The 24807-nt window shown below is 40.4% G+C and overlaps 1 protein-coding gene and 1 long non-coding RNA gene across 3 annotated transcripts in view; one reads left to right on the plus strand and one right to left on the minus strand.

Moving 5' to 3' along the window:
* The window catches only part of LOC119014506 (carbonic anhydrase-related protein 10-like), a 211372-nt gene that overhangs the window by 65117 nt on the left and 121448 nt on the right, over window positions 1-24807 (minus strand). The gene's annotated exons all lie outside the window — the stretch shown is intronic.
* LOC119014507 lies at window positions 15619-16905 on the plus strand. Its single transcript, XR_005072988.1, has 3 exons — window positions 15619-15856; window positions 16171-16283; window positions 16530-16905. It is a non-coding gene; the product is annotated as an uncharacterized LOC119014507 (long non-coding RNA).

Raw genomic sequence — 24807 nt, forward strand, 5'->3', positions numbered from 1 at the left:
CTACAGACCACCCCGCTATTCCACCTCTTTTAACAGTGAATTCTCAGAGCTACTGTCAATAACTCACAGCAATTATAACAGAATATTAATAACCGGTGATTTTAATTTGCACATAGATGATCCCTCAGATACCATGTCGAGAGAATTTTTAAACCTTCTACACTGTCTAGATTTTAATCAGCATGTCACGCAGCCGACCCACAGCAGGGGGCGCACCCTGGACCTGGTCATAACTTATGGCCTGTCCATTGGTGCGCCTTCTGTTGTGGACCTGGCTGTGTCTGACCACTTTTGTGTGTTTTTTACAATCACCAGTTTTAACCAACGGGAGGCCCCAGTGAGAACAGTGAGGAAACGCTACCTAACTTCTGAAGTGGCTGCAAATTTTATCCAGATTTTACAGAGCACTCCTGCAGAAATTTTACCAGCACCATGTGATTTTATTGTTGACAGCTTTAACCATAAAATAAAATCAGCGCTGGACTCAGTGGCTCCACTTTTAATAAAAAACATTAATACAAGACCTACACCCCCGTGGAGAAATACAGAAACTAAAAAACTAAAGAGAAACTGCAGGAGTGCTGAGAGGAGATGGAGAAAAACAAAGTTAACCGTTCACCATGAAATTTTATGTGAACACCTCAAAACCTACAATAACGCAGTCAAACAGTCAAGAATCTCCCATTTCCAAAAGCTAATCGACGAACATAAAAACAACCAAAAATTCCTCTTCTCCACAATTGACTTTTTAACAAACACACATTTTAATAGATCCTCCAAAACATCAACTGACGCCCTTTGCGAGGATTTTGCAGACCACTTCAGAAGTAAAATCAATGACATCAGAACGAGTCTCTTACCTCAACAGATTTTAAATGTCGACACACCTGGATCATTGATTTTACCCGAGGAAACACTAGAGAGTTTTGCCCTGGTTGATGCAAGGACACTTGGTCGAGTTTTCTCCCAAGTAAAGCCCACGACCTGCCTATTAGACCCAATTCCCACACCGTTTTTTAAAACACTTTGTGGATTTTTTGAGGATCAGCTGTTATATATGGTGAATTGCTCTCTTCAGACGGGTGTCTTCCCCGCCTCCTTTAAAACGGCGGTGGTGAAGCCCCTTCTGAAGAAGAGCAACCTAGATCCCAACATCTTTAATAATTATCGGCCTGTATCCAACTTACCGTTTTTAAGTAAAATTTTGGAAAAACTTGTTTTCAATCAAGTGAATGATTTTTTAATTGCAAACAACATTTTAGAGAAGTATCAGTCTGGCTTTAGGACGAACCACAGTACTGAGACAGCCCTTTTAAAGATTTTAAATGACATCAGGTGCAACTTAGATAACCATAAACTCACAGTCTTGGTACTACTGGATCTAACCGCTGCCTTCGATACAGTAGACCATCACATTTTATTAAATAGACTGAAGAACCTGGTCGGCCTCTCTGGTACTGTTCTTAACTGGTTCGTTTCTTACCTCACAGACCGACACTTCTTTGTAAGTATGGATACATGTTCCTCAGAAACCCACATAATAAAGTGTGGGGTTCCCCAAGGGTCAATTTTAGGTCCAACTCTTTTTAATCTGTACATGCTTCCCCTTGGGGACGTCATCAGGAGGCACGGCATCAGCTTTCATAGTTATGCTGACGATACGCAACTGTACATCGCTGTGTCTCCTGATGACACAGGGCCTATTGATGTCCTTTTTAACTGCATTTTAGATATCAAGACATGGATGGCAGCAAATTTCCTACAGCTCAACCAGGACAAAACAGAGGTTTTACTCATTGGTCCTGAAGGCCTGAAAGAGAAACTTTTACCAAAGTTAAAGGATTTTAAACCATCGCAATCTGTAAAAAATCTGGGTGTGATTTTTGACTCTGAGCTCAGTTTTATTCCACACATCAAAAATATAACAAAGACAGGTTTTTACCATCTTAAGAATATAGCCAGAGTCCGCCCGTTTCTCTCTCAGGCCAGCACGGAGGTGCTGATGCATGCTTTTATCTCTTGTCGTTTAGACTATTGTAATGCCCTGCTCTCTGGCCTTCCCAAAAAGAGCATTTCGAATCTACAATTATTACAAAACTCAGCTGCACGAGTGCTGACGAGGACCAGAGGGCGGGAGCACATTACACCGGTTTTAAAGTCACTTCATTGGCTACCCATGCGTTTCAGGATTGATTTTAAGGTTCTTTTACTAGTTTTTAAATGTCTTAACGGTCTTGGGCCTTCTTATTTATCTGACCTGCTTTTAGTCTATCAGCCCCCGCGGACCCTGAGGTCCTCCGGCACCGGCCTTTTAACCATACCACAGGTTAGTTCAAAAAAGCACGGGGAGGCGGCTTTCTGTTGTTATGGGCCCCGACTGTGGAACAGCTTGCCAGAGAGCCTCAGGGTCGCAGAGACTGTAGAGGTTTTTAAAAAGAGGCTCAAGACCCACCTTTTTAACCCGGCTTTTAATTGAAATTTAAATTCTTCTTAATTCCTTTATGCCGTGCTAATCAGAGCACTTTTATTTATTTATTTACTTATTTATTCTTTTATTTATTTATTCATTTAAATCCTTTTTATTTTATTTTATTTTATTTTATTTATCTATTTATTTATTTTTTCTTTTACTGTTTTAATCTCTCATATTTTACCCTTTAGTCCCTTGTGCTTTTAGCCTTTATACTTTTATGTTTTAGTCCCTCGTGTTTTCAGCTTCTATGCTTTTTGCTTTATTTTACTGTTTTAGTCTGTCAGTTTTTAATCTCCAGTGTTTCCTCCTGGGGGCCTGCCGGGCTGGGAGTGGTCTCTGGTCTGGCCGCGGGGGGTGCTGTCCCATGGACGGCTCCGGCCCGGGTGACCAGAGGGCTCTGCACCTTGGTGTAGGGCCTCCTGTCTGCCCGGGTTGGGGTGGTCTCTGTGGCGGTGCTCCCTGCGGCCTTGGCCCGACATCTCTCCCGGTGTGGCTGGCTCCTGAAAGGTAGCTTTCTCCATGCACCAGGTCTCGCTGCCCAGCCATGTCTCTTTAGTGACAGCTACTGTATGGGTGTGTATTAGTGTGTGTGTCCCTGTGCATATGTCTGAGTGTGTGTATGACTGTGTATGTCTCTGTCCATGTCCATGGGAGGGTTTGGATTCTTTTAACTATCTTCTCCTTTTTTTCATTTTGCTGTTTCTATTTTTCTGCTGTTGTTTGTTTATTTCTGTGAGGCACTTTGAGGTACTTTTTTCTGTATGAAAAGCGCCATATAAATAAAGATTGATTGATTGATTGATTGAAAAAAGAGCTTGACAGAATGACTCAAAAGGATGTCACTGAACGAGTGGAAAAACCCACAGACTGGCTCAACTCCAAGTGTCAAAAAGAAGAATACAGATGGCTTAAGAGTATGCCTTGATCCCAAAGATTTAAATGAGAAGAGAATGAAATGAATGGTGAAAGTTTTTCTTAACAATATGATGCTTCACACGGGTTCTGGCAGCTGAGGCTAGACCCAGAAAGCAGCAAATTCACAACCTTTAACACACGATTTGGACATTACTGTTTCTTGAGGCTCCCATTTTGCACTAAATCAGCACCAGAAATCTTCCACAGAGTAATGGAGTCCATGATAGAGGGTCAGCAACATGATGAAAGACTGGAGAAACTCTTACAGAAAGTCAAAAAGAATGGACTCAAACTGAATAGAGACAAGTGTCTCTTTGGTGTCACAGAGATGACCTTCTTAGGAGACAAGGTCACAAGTGAAGGGGTGTAACCTGACCAGTCAAAAGTGCAAGCCATATTGGACATGCCTGCCCCCACTGCCAAAAAAAAGTGTCCTGAGAGCAATGCGAATGATCAACTTCCTGGGTAAATTAATTCCTAATCTTACCTCCAAGACAGCATGCCTCAGGGAGAACACAGTATTTGAATAGACTGCTCGACATGAGAAGGAGTGGAAAAAATTTAAGGAAACTGTAACTACAGAGCCAGTCCTCACATTCTTTGACCCATCAAAGCCAACAAAGATCTCCACTAATGCCTCAAAAGATGGTTTGGGAGCTGTACTGCTACAAATGCACAAAGTCAAATGGCAACCTGTAGCATATGCGTCTAGATTGATGTCAGAGACTGAGCAATGCAGGTTGTCATCCCACAATCCATGCGTCAGGACATGATTCAGCGTATTCACAAGGGACATGTGGGCATGGAGAAATGTAAAAGGAGAGCGAGAGAAGCAGTTTATTGTCCAGGAATCAACAAAGACATATAGGATATGATATATAAATGTGAACCATGTCTCAAACAAACAAAAGAGCCTATGGTAATAGCAGACCCACCCAATGCACCATGGCAAAAAGTAGGAACTGATTTATTTCATCTGCATGGCAAAAGTTGCACAACTGTCCATTACATCAGCACAGTCTGTCATCACACACATGAAAGGGTTTTTTGCCAGACACGGAATTCCACAATGTGTTGTAGGGCTGTCAAGATTGCTCCAAAATGACGTTCGAATATTCACTCTAAGAAAAACACATAGGTTCAAACCTTTCAAATATCTACATTTGCATTATGTCAATAACAGGAGGACAAACTGATACAAGACATAACTACTTGTATAGGTATTTTCGGGATACAGTACTTAGGTTCCAATTCTTGACAAAACTCTCTGAAACCTGTGCCATCAACGATACTGATTGGCCTTATGTCCTTGCATATGAACGAAGCAAGTTTCTTTGTGCATGCAGAGCTTGTGGCAGGCGGTGAAAGATATGAGTCGAGACGTGGCTGTTTAGTTGGAGTTCCAGAATTCATGGCATGCTCATTCATTTGCGTGCACATTTTCGAGATGTGCCCTCTGTTGCTAGTGGTGGAATGGTAAGCTAACTTACAGCTTACACAGCTTGCATTTAACTTATTCTTGAGGCTCCTCATTTTTGCCGTCTACTGACCAAAATCCGAAGCATTTCCAAAAGGGGCTTTTTATGTTGCTTGGAGTCCAAACCACTCTCTCTAATGGCTAATGGACAGGCAGAAAAAGGGGTCCAAATTGTAAGACTGTAAATTTGACCTGGCTTTGCTGAACTTACAGGGCTGCAGCTCTGGAGTGTGGAGCATCCCCTGCTGAGCTACTTATTCATCGGAAGCTGTGTGCCACACTTCCACACATTCCAAGACACAAGGATAACAAAAACAACGACAAACTGACTGACAAAAGGATGAGACTCAAGCACAGACAGAAAATGACAAAACAGCAAGGCATCTGGAACCTCTTCAGGAAAGGAATGTTGTGAGAATTGATGGCCCTGAGTTCTGGGACAGGAAAGCAACAGTCCTCAGTGAATGAGACCCCAGGTCTTTTGTGATTAAAACTGAGAATGGACAAGTGTTAAGGAGAAACAGGAGGAGTCTGTTAAAAACTCAGGACATTGAGAATCAAGCTGAGGAGACTGGATCTGAACAGTAAAAGCGTGGTACACTATATGTGCACAGTGAACCTCCTTCACCTTCCCTGTGACACTCAGAAGGTCAACAAGACCTAGGAAGCCTCCTGAGAGGCTCACAGAACAAGAGTGGACTGTTCAACTAATAAAATGCGAAAGGAAGTTGTTGACATCTGGCACTGTTGGATTATTAATCCATGTGCTGAATCTGATATGTTGTCACTTTATTCAATCTTATTGTGTACTTTCTTTTCAGTTTTATGCTGCTCACGGTTGGATTGCATTCTGTGTACTTAGTAACTAGTTTATTTATTACTTTACCATTATTTATTACTTTTGTAATCCTTTCTCACTTTGTTTTACTACTGTTGCAAGACAATTTCCCTCGGGATAAATAAAGTCTTCTTGAATCTTGAATCTTGAATCTTGAATAATGTGTTACTGACTGTTACAGTTGTGTAAAATGTGAAGAACAATTCTGTATTTCAGTGTTTGATATTCATTTGATTTGATTTGATTTTTTTGTATTTTGAAATACACATAGAGTCTATGGACTAGACTACATTTTGTGTTGCACTGAGTTGATGCATATGGTTCATGTTGTGTTTGCCTATTTGGAAGGGGGATGTAGTGATATGTGGTAGCAAAGCTCACCCACAGGTGGTACTGTAACCCCAATGGGCCTCTGTGAGACTGGATGTGATTACAGGTAGTAGAAGAAGTTCTTGAGCAATACAGCCAATGTGTGTCAATTCAGGGTCCCCATTCTTTGAAGAGGCCTGCGAGGCCACGTCAACCGTTAAATGGGACGGTCTAGCCTTCGGAGCATTTCCTGGTTACATCACCAGATTTTCCTTCCCCTACCCCTACCTCACTATTTATTCAGCCCAGGTCAGTGAAAGTGACAAGAAGAGTAAAGTTTGACTGTCAGATCTATTTGAGCTACAGGAGTTCCTGATTTCCTTTTTAATCCTCCTCCTTGTGGAGGACGAGGAGAAGCGACTCTGGGTTGAGAGAGGACAGTGGAGAGGTAAACCTGTTATTGAACCCACAGTAATGTTAACAGTTGCTAACAGTTTTGGGTAATTAACATATTTATACATTACGTTAATGCTAGACACATAAACTGTTGATCCCCACATATGGTTTTATTTTGATTTTAAAGGCATTATTCCTATTTAAAATGTTTGTTAGATAGTTATGTTTGTTGTAATGATTTATTGTTATTATAATTATATTATGAAATTATAATTCTTAATGACATGGCAGCCGTTGATTGAGTCAAAACTTCAAACCCAGTTGATGGACAATGTGGTAGACAGAGGAGACTGGACCCCAAATTGAGTACTGACCCAGATGATGTCCCACTGACACCAGGGTCTTTAATGTGGCATTCCATTCAGCCCAGTAGCACTGCCAGTGACTCCTGCTCAGCCTATTACTGTCCATCATTTGTGACTGTTTTAATATTGTTTTTAATAATAATTGTTGTTAATAGTTAATAGTTAATAATAATCTGTAAATTGTTATTTATGCTTTAATTTTGTAAATAGTTGTAAATGTAAGGATCTTAATGATAAAAGAAAAACATTCAATCCCTTGTCCCTGAAAAGTAGCACTTGATGCCCTTTGCTGTTATAAATTGTACTAAAGTTGTAAATACTAAATGGAATAGACAACGTGTAACAATAGAACAATATTTTATTTCATGAATTATAGAAAATGCACAATTATGAACAAATCATTTAACAAGAACTTGTACATTAACTAAATAACAACATAAATAATGTTTGGATTGTCTTCTGGAGCAGAAAGAAACATCCCCTCCATCCTCTCTGCAGCCTCATGTCCTAATTCATCCTCCCTCCTTCTCTTCCCCCTCGGCCTTGGCTGGCTCTCCTCCTCCTCCTCATCGTCTTCTTCCTCCTCCTCCTGGTCACTTGGCCCTGGTGTGTCCTCAGGGATGGAGGCAGTTAGGACAGGGGCTCAGTGGAAGGCCTCTGTCCTAACACCTCATCCATGAGGACAAACCAGGACCCAGTAGCAGCGCTGGGCCTTCCGCAGACCATCTCCTGTCCCTGGATATTAGCAATCCTAAGGCAGCGGAAATCAATCACGTCAGCAATTTTCAGCAAATGATTTATTAACTTGCATGAGTAAAACAAATATAATTTAGTTTCCACATCATCATTCACACCTGCAGCTACTTTGTACTTGTCCTTTAAATGGTCCCACTTGTTTCTGGCCTGCTGTGGCTAGACCTTCCCCTGCAGGCCCATTGATTCCAGAACTGTTCTGGTACACACAAGATCACAAAAAGTGACATCAGGACTGACAAATGGGCTATTTATTATGTATTAATAAATAGCCCACAGAACAAAAGCAATAGCAAAAATAAACAATATAATTAAAATGGGAAGAAATAGAATAGAATAGACATATATACATATTTACATGATATAGTGCAAAATTTACAGCAAATCTTTATACACAGATTTTAAATACAAATAATAAATATGGGTGTTAAGGAAATTGCCCAGTGCAAAAACAGAAATTTGTTTTGTACAGACATATTGCCCACTGCAGAGTACAGGGTGAGGTCTACATGGAGCAGTGCCGGTTGTCCAGTCTGACAGCAGCAGGAAGGAAGGACCTTCGATACCTCTCCGTCACACACTTGGGGAGTATCAGTCTATTACTGAAGGAGCTGCCCAGTGCTATCAATATTATTTATTATTTATTATTGCCTCACCTCTATCCAGCCATGACAGAATGTTTCGCCCCTGTAAACAAATGTTCGTGCTGACCTCAGACAGTGATGAAGCTCTCGGTTTGCTCCCTAAAACAAAATGAAATGTAAAATATGTTTTGTGCTATGCCATGTCAGAATAGTTGAGATTCATTTACTCCTGTCTAATATGAATGCCAGTATGTACACACACACAGACAGTGGCAGGAAAGTTGAGATTCATACACTCCTACCAGGCACAAATACAAGACATTATACATAGTCCTGAAATGATTCTGAAGTATATAAAAGCTCTGCCTGCTGCTTGTGTTTGCCATAATTACAGTAAAGGAATGTTTAACAGTGATTGAAATAAATGTATTGGAGGTTAGAAATGTAATGAGGGAAATGTTAAAGCATTGTAGGAGAAAGTGAAGTGACACAGCACTGTGTTGTAAGAAAAAGGAGAAGTGTTACACTCCAGGCTCTGTCTGTCACTCTGTCTTTGAAGATCATTTTGATTATGATCATGATCACAATAAGAATGTATTGTTGAACTTTGCTATAAGTATGGTAAAAAGAAGTGTAATGTGGAACTGTGTATTGAAGTTTAGAAATGTAATGTTAAATCAGTAAATAAACTGGATTGAGCTGAGGCCAAGAGGAAGTGTGGAATACCTGATCACGCCTTCGGCACGGGCATAGACTGTGACCGAGGCGTGTTAGATCATTACAGAATCTTTAATTGTCATCAAGGGATTGTTAGTCATTGAACAAGAGATGGCTGGGAAAATGCCCTAATAAGGACATAAACCAAGCCAATATCCAAAGTAAAAGAATATATAAACTGAGAAGCATGGACTAAAGAGCGTTCTTCCACTTGCTCCTTGAAGAAACACCTGATACGAACTATGTTAGAAGCTTACACACCGCAGGAAGGACTTCAAGAAATCTTCAGCAGAAACAGACCAAAGAATTAAGAGCGCAGCAGATCAATATCCAAATTGTAATCCACAGCATGTTGGCAAAAATGGTTGGAGTACTTTTGTTCACTCTGCTGGCATGAAGTCTGGACTTTAAGGAAACTGAGAGACCTCGGGCAGGGTTGTGATTTGCCTCAAGGACTTTCAGCAGGAATGGAAAGGCAAGCCATGGAACGACCTGACCCTCTCCATCTCACCTAATTTTAACCAGGCCTCAGCTCTTTAGATTAATTTGTTATTTAAAGTTTTGGGATTTTATCAATAAGGATTTTTGATAATGATTGATTGTAACTGAAATACGTATTGAGTTGTATGCTTTGCCTTTGCTTAAGTCAATGCAATAAAATCAACATACTATAGTTAAAGATAATGTTGTGGACATTGATTTCATGTCTTTTTGATGGAAGTAAAAAGTTAGATGTTACGTGTGCATGATATCTTAAAAGTTCTTAAAGGCTACGCTAGCCTACCAAATTGAAACAGCCCCTTAGGGTTTACCAAAAGCCCCTAAAATCTAACCTAGCATACCAAGTGCACAGATCATTTAGTGGAGAACCGCCATAATGGGCATGGCTGGTGGCCGTATCTGACTCAAGAGATATTCATGTCAGGTGCCAAACCAGAGGATCGGGGTAGATATTCGGATTCAGGCAGTGAGAAGCTTGGCGAGTCTCCTCACTAGCAGCTTAAGAAATTCCTATGTAAATTCCCCCTTTTTGTGGGTTTAGGGATCTAACCCTTTATAATGGAGAGCTGGTCAAGTGCCTCCTGGACAGGGGTAAACTTGGGATCAGACAGTCAACAGACAAAAGGCTTCTAATACAGCAAAAAAATAAATAAATAATTAGCATAAGTAAAATCCTAAACTTAGCTCTTTATTCAATTCGAAAGTTTAACTAGACTTTACAATTTTACAGTCTGGAAATAAAGCAGGGATCATAGCCTGATCTAAATTTCTTGGTCCATTTATGTATATGAAGAAAATTAGTCTCAACAGTCCCAATAAGATATAAGATATTAGTCAACACCTAAACGTCTAACATTTGAAAGGGAAGGCTTTTAAGGCTTTACTTAAAAAGGCATCAGCTGAGCATTACCAACGTATTCTAACTGACATTTTTAGGTTTTAAGGTCCCTTGAAGTTTAACATATCTGACGTTGGCTGTTCAAATGAGTAAAAACCGAGTATAGACCCCATACTTACATTTAAATGTGAGATCTGTGCCACTTGAGGTCATCATTATCTATTTCTTTCTTTCTTCTCTTCATGCGCGCAAAGAATCTTAGGCAATTTATAGCCACGAAGAATCATGGTGGTGCGTCCTCCAGGAAGAGGGAAAAGAAGGCTGCATATATGGACTGCATTTGGTGGGAGCCTTTAAATTGGGACAGCCTTTGCATGGTGTTGTGATGTAATTGGCCTTCAAATGGAGCCTCTAAAGGATGCAGACCCTAAATTGAGACACAGCCAGCATGTCAGTTACAAAATAAACAGCTCGCTGAAGCTAGCATAAAGTTCAAGTTGAAGCATTATTTATATGAACAAGAACTTTACAATCATGGTCAATATAATTTGGCTTCATGACAAAAAAAAGAAAAAAAATGTAATGAAAAAGGCTTTTTAAACCCATTTAGAGCCCACTTTTTGCAATTTTTATAAAAAAAAATCCAGTCATGTCTTTGTCATGTTTGCTTGAACAATGCAATTTCTACAGATAGTATCATTCCTTACATTATCAATCAATCTTCAATCCAGAAAGACGCTGCTGTCGAGTACTCTCTGTAGGCCTAGCCTCACTGATTACTGATCACATCATTTAAATGTATTCACTGACTTTGGTGAAAATGCAATATATTTTTAAGAGACAATGTTCTCTGATATTCCCTCTAATGTCCCCCGACTGCTCTGCCTGAACCCTCGCTGATTTACATAGTTTCCTGATCCAGGTGCTTCACCTGTTGGTAAAGTTAAATATGGAGAAACACAGACCATCTGTGTATGTCTTACAGCATCCTCTAACTACTTGGATTTATTTAGTGCGTGAGAGAAAGAAAAACAAGAAAAGTGGTGACTGGGACAAGTTCTCTTCATACTACATGATGTCTCGTGAGAACACATCTGTGAGCACACCAGATTCCAAAATTAGGTCCAGTGGGTGCTAAATAGTCATAAATATGTCTGTATTAATAGCAAGCTGCTTCATTTACGTCAAGGAGACTGTGATGGAAGTTGCAGTATGAAACATCATTATGACAATTTATTTTTCTATATTCAATTCTACAATATAGATTAATGTAGAGTTACAGTGGATGCGCAGCTGTTCCTTCAGATGAGCCACCAGAGAAGCTCTGATCTCAAAGGATTTTCACATCTTTCAACAAAACTGCATTAGATGGCAGGCTTGTTGCACAGCAGGTAGGGGTTGGCAATTTGCATGTGAAAGTTCCCTGCACTGGAGCGAGGAAAACAAATCAAACACACTCCAAGTAATCAAGTACAAACAGGTTAAAGCTGTTTGATGTGTGGCCCTTGAAAAGCAAACCAGCGTGAGGCAAATCTTCAAAGCCTTTATCTGTTTCCTGACAAGCATGTGATGGAATTGAATGTATGGATTGAGAGGAAAGACTGAGAAAAGGCAGGAAGGCAAGTATTATGAAAGGGTGGGCGCAGCATGACTATAACAGAAATAAAACTAGATGCAGACCTAGAAACAGTAGAAAAGAGAAGTATGGGAGAAGAAGACGAGGTGCGGACAGAAGAGGGAGACAGGATGAGAGGGCACGAATAATGGCTAAGATGAAACTGAAGAAAAGCGGAGCTGTTATGGCTGAGTGATTAAAGCGCTGGACATGAAACCTAATGAGGAGCTGGCTCAAAGGCTGCTGAAAGAGAGGTGAAATGGAGCAACATGTTTGTCTTTTAATGCTCTGACTGAAGCACTGTTCATAGATGAGCACAGCTTTCAGCTTCATCCACCATTTTATTAAGCTTCAACCCCATTGTAACGTTCACTGAAATTATGGACCATCAGTAACATGGATGCATGAAAGGGGTACTTATAATTTGACTTCCATATTTGAAAAGGAATCATTAAAGCTTATTGACTACAGCACGTTATATGTTTTAATGTTATTGATATTTGTTTGGCCTTTTTAATGATGCTGCTCCTCATGCCTTTTAAATTGCCCCTTGGGGACAAATAAAGTGTTTTGAATTGAACTGAATTGAATTTAAATCTGAAACACCAGAGGACAACTGATAACACCAGATCCTACATTCCAGTAAGTTCTCCAGTCCTGTTCACCCTCTCCCGGGCAACCTGTTTTTTTTACATTTTCTGATGACACTGCCATTCTCAGCCTGCTTCACAAGAACTCAGACCTGTTATTGTACTTTACGGAGGTTAATACATTTGTTCAGTGGTGTGATGAGAACTACCTCATCATTAACATAAAAAAAAACTGAGGAGATGGTGTTTGACCCTCGGTTGGTGAGGGATCATACAGGCCACATCTTATAGCTATCTGAGTATCCACCTGGATAACCTCTTCAGCTGGGGTGATCATGTAGACTATGTATGTTCCCGTTTGCATCAAAGGCTGTATTTTTTACGCAGACTGAGCATGTTTGGTGTCAGCCAGAACATCATGTTTTTATTTTATCAGGCAGTGATGGAGAGTGTCATTAAGTATGGGATGACGGTGTGGTTCGGCAATCACTCCATACAGTCCAAATCTAATTTGCAGCACCTGGTACAGACTGCTATGACGGTGATGGGGAGGACTAACAAGCCCTCCCTTCAGTCCATCTATGAGCAGTCTGTACTCAGGCAGGCGCAGAGGGTATTGTCAACCTTTCCCACATCCTTTAAGCAGAATACGAGCTCTTGCCTCTTAAACATCTCCGAGTTGATTTCCACTCTCATAGTGTAATTTTAACACATTCTGATGTGTAAATGGTGCTCTGTGTTGGAGTTATTTGATAGAGTTGATCACATCAGTGTTGCCTAACTCATGCATTTCATGTATTTGGTTGGATTCTGAGCCATTTTCTTCCTCTCATGCAGTTTTACAAGGTAAATGCATTTAACTAGGTCAAACTTACTGAAACAATTATAAATTGATGCTGTGAACTGCGGTATGAACAATGAAACATCTACGGGGAATTTAGGCTTGTTTGTTGCCAGGACTGAACAGCAAAATTAACATTAGCTAGCTAACGTTAGGACTCTATGGTAACATTAGCTAGCTAACCGTTAGGTACTAAAACTATCTCCAACTTTATCACTGATGTTTTAACAACAATTAACATGCAAGCCCAAAGTGATGAAAAACAAAGCTTTATGTTCTTTACTGTAAAATCTTGTGTGAGGCTGTAGCTAAATGCCTTTTTTTTTGCTTTCACCTCCGTTGAACATCAAAGGGGGTGCAAAAATCTTGTCCCAACACACAGACACATATGTTTCATGTGTCAAGTGCGAGTGGAACTTCACTTTATTTTTTACTGATCTTTTAAATGTTAATTTACTTTGTTAAACCTTCTTGCATGTTTCAGTAAAAGTGCTGGTCCAGGTGAAGTACAGCCACAGCAAATGTATGTGAAGTTGGATGAGGTTGAAGGACGGTTTGACTGCAATTCCATGAAAAAGGTTAGCTTGGCTTAGGAAAAAAGGTTTGAATACACCCATATTCTTTTAAAATCTCATTCTGCAAGCTCCTTAATGTTGTAGACTCTGATTTCTATACAGCCTTTAGCAGACTCTTTCAAAAATGGAGGTAAAATGCTAAACATTTTCAGTTCTGCAATGTATGCCTGGTAGAATGTAAAGTATAATATATACCAGAACAGCCAATTAAAACAAAAAACAAAACAAAAAACAAAACAAAACATTGATTTAAAAAAAAAAAAAAAGCAGATCATCAATTTTCAAATTTGGACGTAAGAGGGAATGGGTTTTGTGAGGGAAAAATGCTCTAGGTCTATTTAACATGAACAGTCTGCTGTGAGACAAGAAACAGTGCTGACTTGAAAAGCACATTCACTTTCATCTGTCCATCATTTCAAGTCATCGAGAGATTTTGCCTGCCACCTGATGCAAAAGTTACACACAAGGATGCAACATAGACAGAAGCTGATGCAGAAATATTCAGCAACCTCATTGGACACGGCTATGCGGTGCTGACAGTTTTCTCAAATGACGGTGAGATAAAGGTAGGTGTAATCAAGCACTCTACACCCTACAGAATAAACTGATTCACATTTTTTTCTGTTCCCTTAAAATTTTCTGATTGCTTCTTGTTTTCTGCTTTTGAGATGTCTGAGTCAAGCTTAAGCTCAAGTGCATCAACTGTAATCTTAGATGAGGTCCCTAGCAAGAGACAAAGCTTAATTCTCATGAATTTCTTAACACGTTCACATTTTTTCTTTAGAGTCTCCAGAAAAGTGTTTTGCATTCTCGTGTTTTTGTTTTTATTAGTTGATTTAAGCTGTGCGAAGAGGCAAGTCCGGTGGTGAAGAAGTACTACAGGAGTACCATACAACAGAAACCAGACCAAACAGATGCCACAAGAAGACAAATGATTAACATACTGGTGGCTCACATGGTTGATAATCATGGATATGTGCGTTTCATATTCTTTTTATTTGCACCAAATAACTGCATGGCCATTGCATGAATTTAGATGACTAATTTAACATCTCCCTCCCACTAAAGCAATCAGAGAAGAGTACGCTCTTGGGATAATGATGCTGTTCCCTTCCATCAAGGATCCATATGCCAAGAAAGGCTATGTAATAGTGACATTATTATTGTTTGCATGACACTTTCATGTCATACTTGCATGTTGTGACACAAAGCTGTGTGCATGACATTGACATTTGAATTATCAGAGATTACTTATGAGCCCAGTATGACAACGCATTTTATTGTTTTCATTTTCAGGAACACTTCTATGATGCTTCAAGCAGCACAGGATACATTTCTTGGTGTCTGAAAACAGTCCAGAGGAAGATTCGTAGAGGATCTGCACTGCCACCAAATAGCTCTGTTGACTTTTCCCCAGGAGGCCCAAATTTCCAAAGGACTTTTAATGTTGAAAGGCAGCTTAATGGGGATGCTTGCCAAGAGGCCATGTCTTTGCTCATCCATACCACAGACAATTCCCTGATGTTCTAGAAGATGAGAGAGACCTTTCAGCACCGTCAGAAGCTTGTGCTTGCTTTCTGGCAGTCAATATCAAATTGATGATCACCATGACTCTGGTGCAGCAAAAAAAAAAAAAGTACGACTTGAAATTCAAACTTTCTGTCATAAAATATGCAAAGGAAAACTCAGGAGAAGCAGCCAGTAGACGTTTCTCTGTTGGCCCCAAGAGAGTGAGAGATTGGCGAAAAAATAAAATTGAGCTGCAGAGTCTGTCCAAGGAGTACAGCAAAAGGGTCAGACTGCCTGGTGGAGGTAGGAAGAAGGCTAGCGAGGAGCCTGAGATAAACATGCAGGATTGGGATATCAGCAAATGGGCACGCCATGAGAAAGTGTCCCGCAAAATGATCAGCAGAGATGAGGAGTTTGCTGCAAGTGCTGGTTGGCTGTGGTTGTGTTCTATAAGCCAAATGTCATAAAAGAGGCTAAGCTGCTCACCTCAACACCAGAGTTGCGTCACTTGGTGCAGTCAGAAGAAAGTCCCCCAGGAGGTGATCATGAAGAGGCAATAAGTGAGTTGTATTTGTTGTTTGTGTTTGTTTTAAAGTATTTGCTATAATTGCAGTTACAGTTGCTTCATTCGTTATTTTCATGACTGATTAAATTTAGGAAACAAGAGCACCTGTGAGATATTTTTTACTAGATTTTATTTGTTTATTCTGTGTATCTCTGAAGGTTGATCTGAGTTTTTGGATAAATATAAACAATAGATGGATGACTGTTTAAAAAATATCTCATAATGCATCCCTGTTCTCATTCAAACTTGAAAAATATTAAATTTGAAGAGTTAATTCTTGTGAGTCTTTGTCCTCTGTCTACGATCAAGAAATGGTCTCCCTGTTGTCACTGTTACATCTCCTTCCCCCGCCACCTGGGGGACCGAAGTCTCCAAAAATGAGTGCATGTGATGAAATTGAGAGACTTGTAGTCTTTCATAAGGTAATTATATTATTAAGGTGATTATAATAATTTGTCACATGTCACCTCACATGTCACCACATTAGCCATATGTGTAAATAAGAGTTGTTAAACAGTGGATGAAATTGAAGTTAAGGCTACATAGGCATTCCCATCTTGCACTAGCCAGTGAGAAAATGTTTAAATAATCATTTCTATAAGGTAGTTTTCTCTGTGACTGCACATTATTCTTGTGTCAAATGTTCAGTTTCCTTATCTCAATCCTAGTCATGCTACAGTTTGGAGGAGCATCACCGCAACCTGCAGGGTCAGCAGCCGTGCCTCCTCACTGTTTGGCATCAGAAGAGCAAGACTGAAAGCTTCTACATTGCCATGGACAAGCATCTCATCCCCTGCCAGGCAAACTTTTCAAAGCACATTTTCATTTGTCTTATGATGCACTTGTGAATTTCTACACATTCCTGCAGACAACAGTGTATAACATTGATGCGGGGAAAATGAAGCATCGCCCAGAGAGACTTTAGAGCCAGACTGCTTAACAAGCAGTAGCACTCACACTCCGTGAGTAAGGGGCTAAAACAATGCTGACCTGTTTCAGATGTCAGAAACTTTATCCCAGCTGTCAGCAGTTGATTTCACATTTAAGACTTTAACATAGTTACTGTCCTTGGCTGAAGTTCAAATTGCTTTGTTCTCAGCAAGGCTGTAGGTATCAGTTCCTAACATAGACAGATTTTCAGAAGCACTTTAATAGTGTTCATAGCAATGTTCAGCAAGTTGCTTTACTATAACTGTTGCTTGTTCCTGTAGTGAGCCAGTTGCAACTTCATCTCAGGCACATGGTTTGGAGGATGAATTTAATCAATGTTGCTCTTCCAGTGTTTCTTCTGAGAGTAATGATTCAGGATATACTAAAGATCCAACCAATGAAATGTGTGCATTCATCATGGCCAAATTACAGGGGAGTGGGATTTCCAACAGTTTTGTATCCTCAATTGTAGAAGCTTTTGAGGAACTAACAAGTGAGCTTCGCGTTACCTATAACTGACCCCAGTCTCTGTGTGTGTGTGTGTGTGTGTGTGTGTGTGTGTGTGTGTGTTTGTGTGTGTGTGTGTGTATGTGTCAAGTGTGCTGGAGACTGGGGAGAGAGGTTACCATACGCTGCACCCAATCCTGCAATCAGTTTCCCTTCCTTTGCTCAGCCCTGCCACCTCCACACTGCCAGGTCCTAGCCACTGTCAAGTGTCAAAGCCTTGTACCTGTTACTAGCTCTGAATTTACTGTAATTCCTGTCCTCTGCTCTAGACTGCCGTCCCTGCCCTGCTCTCCGGCCCCTGACCATCCGGACCAGCTCCCCTCGTCCGCTCCATGAATCCCACTCTGGGCCCAGCCTGCCGGACCACTCTCCACCTCCACGGACTCTGCCTGTCAGGACCATCCAAGCCCAGCCTCAGATTCCCCCCCTTGTTTCAATAAACTCTCCTGATCTGAACTCTACCTCTTACCTCCTGTCTGTGTCCCCTTTTGTTCCGTCGGCCTGCAACAGTTCACAAATCTGAATACAAAATGGAGACAAAATACATACTTCAACCAAAAATGGGGGGTTGTTGAGCCATCTCACTGGGAGTGAGATATGACAACAGGCAAAATAAGAAATACGGTACATATGATCGAGTACCTGCAAAGGATACTTTTATATATTTGCCGATTTTATAACCATTGAAGTTCAAGTGCAGAAATCCAGACATTTGTGTTTTACTGAAGGAAGTGTGTAAATCAGAGACTGATCACAGATCACTGGAGATAATCTAGGGATGCACACAATTCTTGGTTTTAATGAGTCATTCAGTAGCCATCATTTCTGTCGCCTTTGTTTGATTGAGAAAAATGATACTCAAACGGTATACAGTGAGGATGATCCCAAGGTGATCCTTCGTGGAAAAGATGTGTTTGAAATACATTGCCAGTCTCTCCAAGAAAATGGTATGATCCGAATTCACTGCTAAAAGAAAAGTGGACAGTGAAAATCGGCAATTTGAAGAAGAATGGCCTGTAAAATGTGCTCCACCCAGCATAAGACCCATGTGCTTAATATCCCAGGAGACTATTGCTGTGATGAAGATTTCCAATTTGAAACAGCATTATGAGCCGAAGCATAGGAATTTTCAGGAGACATTTCCTCAAAATTCATTCATCATATCAAGTTGCAAGCAGGATTCTTGTCACATCTATGACACAGCAACAAAAAGCAACAGAGTGCTTACTTATAGACTTAGAATTCAACTTTATTCAGCTATTTTAATTTGTCAAAATGGAAATGATATTTTATTTTAGCTTGTATTTTTATTGTTGTTTTGAATGAAAAGGACATTTTGTTTTGAATGTGTGTGTGTGTGTGTGTGTGTGTGTTAATAACATATTATTGCATGTGGCCTTACCGACCTCAATACATGGACCATTGAGTCATTGAAAAAAATCTCTGTGGCCCTTTAAAGAGATAGTTTGTGTTTTTTGAAGTGGGGTCATATAAAGTACATATCCATAGTCGATCTGTTCCCAACCGTGATCACCGATCAGCGCAGCCTCAGTTTGGGGAGGTAGAGAGCCGCTCCAGCCCAGACGCTCAGCTTTGTACTGCAGTGAACGGGGTCCAAAGAAAAAGTGAAATTTAACCACCTAAAACAAGGCTCACCTAAAAAATCTATAACAGTTGAAGTGTACGTTGTATAGGGAAAATTCACACTGCTTTACATCGCCGTCAGACCTGCCTTTCTTTTGGCACTACATTTTTGTCAACAGTAGAACCTCCGTATCCCTACACAGTTGTGCTAATGTGTAGGGATACGGAGGTTCGACGGTCTGTTAAGTTTCGTTTTTGTTGAAAGTAAACATCTTGTCCAGCAACTGGGCCTCGCACTGTATTTCACCACTCGCAGATCACCTGTTGCCCAGTTGTGCTAATGGGTAGGGATACTGAGGTTCTACGGTTGAGAAAACATCTCAACCATAAATGTCTTTTAGGTGATGGACTTTTAGTTGAAGATCACTTTTTTGGCAAACAAGCTATTCACAGAGAATTTGGATGATCATCATCATGCATTCAGAGTATTACAAATTTAGGAAAGATGTGTAATAGAAATGTCTGAGCAATGTTTTAATTCAGCTGTATGTATGACTGCAAGGGAAAAAGGCAAAAAATAAATGTTATTTTTGAAAATTATTGTTTATTGGAATTGATTCTTATAATTAAAATACACATATAAATATAGCTGTAAGTGGCAATTGGCCACCATGTTCCTCAAAGATCGGTGCAACACATACCCATGATAAGCCCCAGATTTCTCCAAATTGGTTTTTCAGCTACATGCTAATGGCATTTATAGTGCCCCCTATAGGTTGAGCTCAACATGCTTTGGTAGGCAGATTCCCAGTCCCGTTGTCAGCCTACCCACCAGGTTTTGTGATGATAGGACAAAGGGTGTGGGAGTTATGGCCAATCATTTCTTAGCCCTGCCCATTGCGAAAAATACATTGGTCCATGGAGGCCCTGTTTTTTGACCAATCTGGCTCATTTCTAGGAGAAATGTATCTTGTAACCCCCTGTATACCAAATTGTTGGTCTTGATAGAGTCAATCTTTCAAAAATTCTATTCATTTTACTGTTTTTCACATTATGCAAATTAGAGTACATGGAACTGGACAAAAAGGCATTTTCAATCCTTAATTAAAGTTGATGCACATAATTTCGAATCAGTGGGCCAAGTTTCAAGTTCCTGGCCCCTTCCAGCTCATGGGAATTTGAGCTTAAGCGGCAGACAACAAAAAATAATAAACCAGCACAATTTTAGAAGGGTTCTACCCCTTTGGGATTAGAACCCTAATACCGGAACATATATCTATATGTTTTTCCATTCCTTTTCCACACCTGTGCTTTCCCTACCTCACTCCACCTACACCTCATCCCCTCGTTAGTGTGTATGTAGAGTCTTTATGCTCTCTCTTATCTTTGTCAGATCGTTCTGTTCTCTCCATTGTTTCACCTGAGCCTGTTTCCTCCAGTATCTCCCCATTCCTGCCTGTGGTAGGTTCTCTGTTTTTTGTTCCTAGCATTATTTTCGCTTTATTCCTCATGTTTTTCCTCAGTTGTACTTCACTTTTCTTAGTTGTACTTAGGACTAGGCGATATGGCCTAAAACTTGAATATCAAGCCAAGAGGAACAAACTCTTGGCTTGCTGCCACGTCATTATGTTTGCCTCTCTTTGGAAAGTAAATTCCAGTAAATTCCCTCGCATATACTAAAAGCCAAGGGTTCATTCCTAAAAAGGCACTGACTCGTCAGTAGTTCTATTCTGTAGCGTCAGACCTCAAACAAACCATGGTACACAGCAAAAAAGGCTATGAACTACGGAAGCCTATGGGTAGCAGTGGCGAGTTAAAGAGAAATTTGACCCACAAACTCAAACTAATCAATTTTACCTATTTATTGTCCAGCCCTACACCAACATTAACAAACTCGCCCTGTACTTCCTCTTACCACCTCTCTGCCTTCATTTTCATCTCAGCTACACACCTATAAAGTTTCTTGACTGCATCATGCACAGCTGTGACAGTCACGCTGACAAAAGCTGACAGACAGAAAGACAGTCTGAAAAAATACCCCCTTCCCACCTACCTGCCCCCCAGTTCCAGCAACTGTTTGTCAGTTGACATCCATCTTCAAACTCAGCCTTCTACATAGCCGTGAACTTTTGAGACGGTGTCTTGCAACATTGTGATGTTATGGTACTGACAAAAATCTGTCCACAGACAGACATATAAACACTAAAACCACTTATGTAGCATGAGAAATGGATCCATGACCAGATTTAGCTATGATGACACACAAACACACAAAGTGAACACAGCAGCTGGTAATGAGGTTATAGTGCCTGCTAACAACAAATAGCCACAGTTGAGACTGAGGCTAACAGAAACAAGAATCATGCTTTTGTCTGCCTGTGCTCTCATAAGGAGCACAACTGTTTCAAATACCCAGTTTCACATACAGGAGAAGAGACAGAAAGAAAAATAGAGAAAGTTAGCATAATAATGAGGCATAGAGAAATGATCGGAATTAGACAAACTTGCATGATTGGCAGAGAGAAATAGGTTGGAGAAAGTTTGAGAGACAGAGGGAGAAATGGGTTAGGGAGAGCTTCAGTCCCTTTGAGAAACGGTAAGTGAAAATGAAATGCTAATATTTAAAAGAGGAAAAGTGATCGGTCCCACCTGGGCCTGGGCTGTAATAGGCCACTGCATAATGCATGTAACCCAATGAGTACGAAGTGAGGGCAGAGATTTTAATTTAAGTCCTCTGCTCTGTCGGTATCTATTAGAGTCGAGCTCTCTGGCTATTCCTCTGTTGACACTGTGGGCTTAATTATCACACTAGAGGATGGTGAGTAGAAAGCTCTGCTTTGCTTGCTCCTTCACAGCATTATGCTGCTAGAGACTGGTGATTTCCAACCACTCTCCCCCTTGGGGATCTCAGCGAGGCACTCATGATAAAGAGGCACAATGCTGCATGGCTGAGCATCTCTTAATCCACACTTCAAAAATATGTCTACTTCTTTTTGTTCAGCTGCATAATACGTTGCATTTGTGAGTGGCAAAATCTGACCCAGTTCAAATACCCAGTTTACACAAAATGTTCACACTGCTACAGCTACAGAAATGTAGACAAAATGTTGACAAAGATATTAAAAATCATTAGTAAAGCATAAACAACAGAGTGGTCATCTAAACTAGACAGATTTGAATTCACAGACACTGAAGGTTCAAAGTGTATGAGGAAAATACTGAAGATGAAAAGAAATTATTTTAAACCTCTTTCTGTTTTGGCAGAAAGACATCCATCTTTTTTAAGGCCGAGAGGGATCATCAAAGACTGTTTCATGGCTCTGCATCATGCGGTCACCGCTGTCATGTTCATGTTGTTACATCACAAACATTATGTGAAGGGAGTTATGTCACTTGCATAATGAAACCAAATTTAGTTATTCAACCCAAATTACGATCGTTTCCTAAACTGTTATTGTGTTTTGTTCATATCAGTCCAAAGGTCATAATATGTATATTACTATATAAGTTCATATTGTTTGCAGCAAGCTGTAGTTTGAAAGTCTATTGCATATTACATGTTATTGCAAGCTTGCCATGGAGCCTTTCAGAAGCACAACTGATGCTGGAGGGGCAGGTAGAGTGTTGTAGTTTAAGCTGAGAGTCACTGACCAAACTGCTGCATTTGACAAGCCAGGAGTGAGAACATGTTGCTCTTGCTCCTGCTCGTTCCTGTAGGAATGTTACTAATTCAATGCCTCTGTGTTTGATCCGGTCACCTCACATGGAACACATTGTTTTATTTTTTTAACAACTGACTGTAGTTTTCCTTGTGAGGACACTCTCTCCACGAAAGCTCTCTGCCACAAGTTTGAGTAAAGAGGAGATGATGAGATATCTAGAAGTGGAAGTGTTGGCATGCTTCTTAAGTATAAAAGCACAGCAGGAAAACAACACTGCAGCAATAAACAGAGGACAGACAACACGTTGGTGGATTCAGTATAGTGCCCATATCATAATCTTATGTCTCTTTCCTAATTGTGGAGTGAAGGACACCTCAACACTAGCCCCATTCACACTGGCGTTTGGATGAGGCTTTAGTATGCTGATTCCCTGCCTCCACCTCAGTGTGAATCTCTCAGAGGTGGCAAAGGGAAGAAAATTCGCTCCAGCATTGATCCGCCTCTGGAGGTAGTATCAGTGCTGTATTATTGATGAACTGAACCAGTGTAAACAAACAAGCTGGCTTCACATATTGTGGGCTTGTCGATCAGATGGTCAGTTAACTACACAGGTCCTTCACTCAACTTAGGAATGTCCCACAAAGTAGTGTTACAGGACCAAACAAAAGTAACGTGGTAACTGTAACAGTCTTTGGCAACTTATATGAGGAAAAAAATATTGCAGATATATGTGGAGAAGCATCCGTCCTCCCACCCATCCTACTGCCTCACAGCGGTTTGTCTTTAAGGTGGAGATGCTACGCTCTGTGTAATCGCCATCTGCAGAGAATTGGCAAACCGCCGTTGGTGGTTTGTGTGGGTGTTTCAGTTGTTTTTTTTCAAACCCACTTGTTGAAAATCATTCCTTTTATTGTCATTGGAAGGAGATGTTTTGACCACAAGATGATGTTTGAGATCATAGATTTATTTGCATATAGCAACCAAATAGCACAGATAAACAAAAAACTAAGTTCTGATTTAATTAAAGTTTTTGCATCCAGGCTCATACACTGGCTTATTTGACCTTGATTAGCATGCATGTATTTCTTTGCCTCCTCCATTTTCATTACAATATACACTGGGTGTGAATGTCACACCTGTTGATCCCATTTTAAATTACATTTTCTGTGTACTGGTGAAAAAGTCAAAATTTGGATAACAGTCAAGTTATCAACTTGAACACCTTTGAGACGCCTCAAAACAAGGTTCTGCTTATCAGTTTCTTAAAAGCTGCACTACAGTTCTAACTTCAGTGCCTCCTGCTCTCTGCTGCAAACTTTTAATTTGTCACTTGTGTGGGCAAAACTGATATCCTGCCAAAATTTAATTTGTGCAAAAAGATCCAATATAATTTATATCACGCCTTGTCTGCTATAGTGAAGTGGAAAGTGCTGCAGGGATTGTCTGGCTGAAAGCTGAAGGTTGGACGAAATGATACGCTGCTTGCCTTATAGCCGGGTCTGCTTCCTGCTCACACTGAGGTGTAATGGACCAACGGCTAACTCACCACTTGAAAAGTTTTGGTTAAGTCATCCTGCATCAATAATGTTTGATGAACGTACGGATACATTTGGGTAACAGATAGGTGCCAAAAACAATGTCTGTAACATTCTCTGATGATTATAAACATTAACTACTCCTTATATATTTAGTATACAGGTAGGCACCAAACCCATGTATGTAGTGTTTACAGCTGCCAATATATGTAACGCTGTTACTGTGATGACAAGTGACAGTTAAATATTGAATCTGTGTCTATAATAACCAGATCCTTATCTGTAAATGTGACATCTGTGGGAATAAAAAGCACCAAATTTACATGCACTTGATTTTGTGCAATCATTTTCATACAGTGATTTTAAGTACTGATAATGACAATCATTGGGATTCCTCTTCTTTCTTTCCAGACTCTCCACCCTAGCTAAGGCTTCACTGAGTCTGGCCCTCAGATCTTCAGGTGATGAAGGCAATGCATAGGAGTGGTCCTAGTAGAAAAACAGGGATGAAATTAATAAGTGTTTTCACAGTCGATCATATCTTTGCCAGTACAATGTGCAGTCAACTGTTCCACATTCTTAATCTCATCACTCCTCAATTGTACTGCCAGCACTGTGTGTGTGTGTGTGTGTGTGTGTGTGTGTGTGTGTGTGTGTGTGTGTGCGTGTGTGTGTGCGTGTGTGTGTGTGTGTGTGTGTGTGAAGGACAAGTTTCAATGTACGCACAT

Source organism: Acanthopagrus latus, chromosome 23 (genome assembly GCF_904848185.1).
Source record: "Acanthopagrus latus isolate v.2019 chromosome 23, fAcaLat1.1, whole genome shotgun sequence".
NCBI lineage: Eukaryota > Metazoa > Chordata > Actinopteri > Spariformes > Sparidae > Acanthopagrus > Acanthopagrus latus.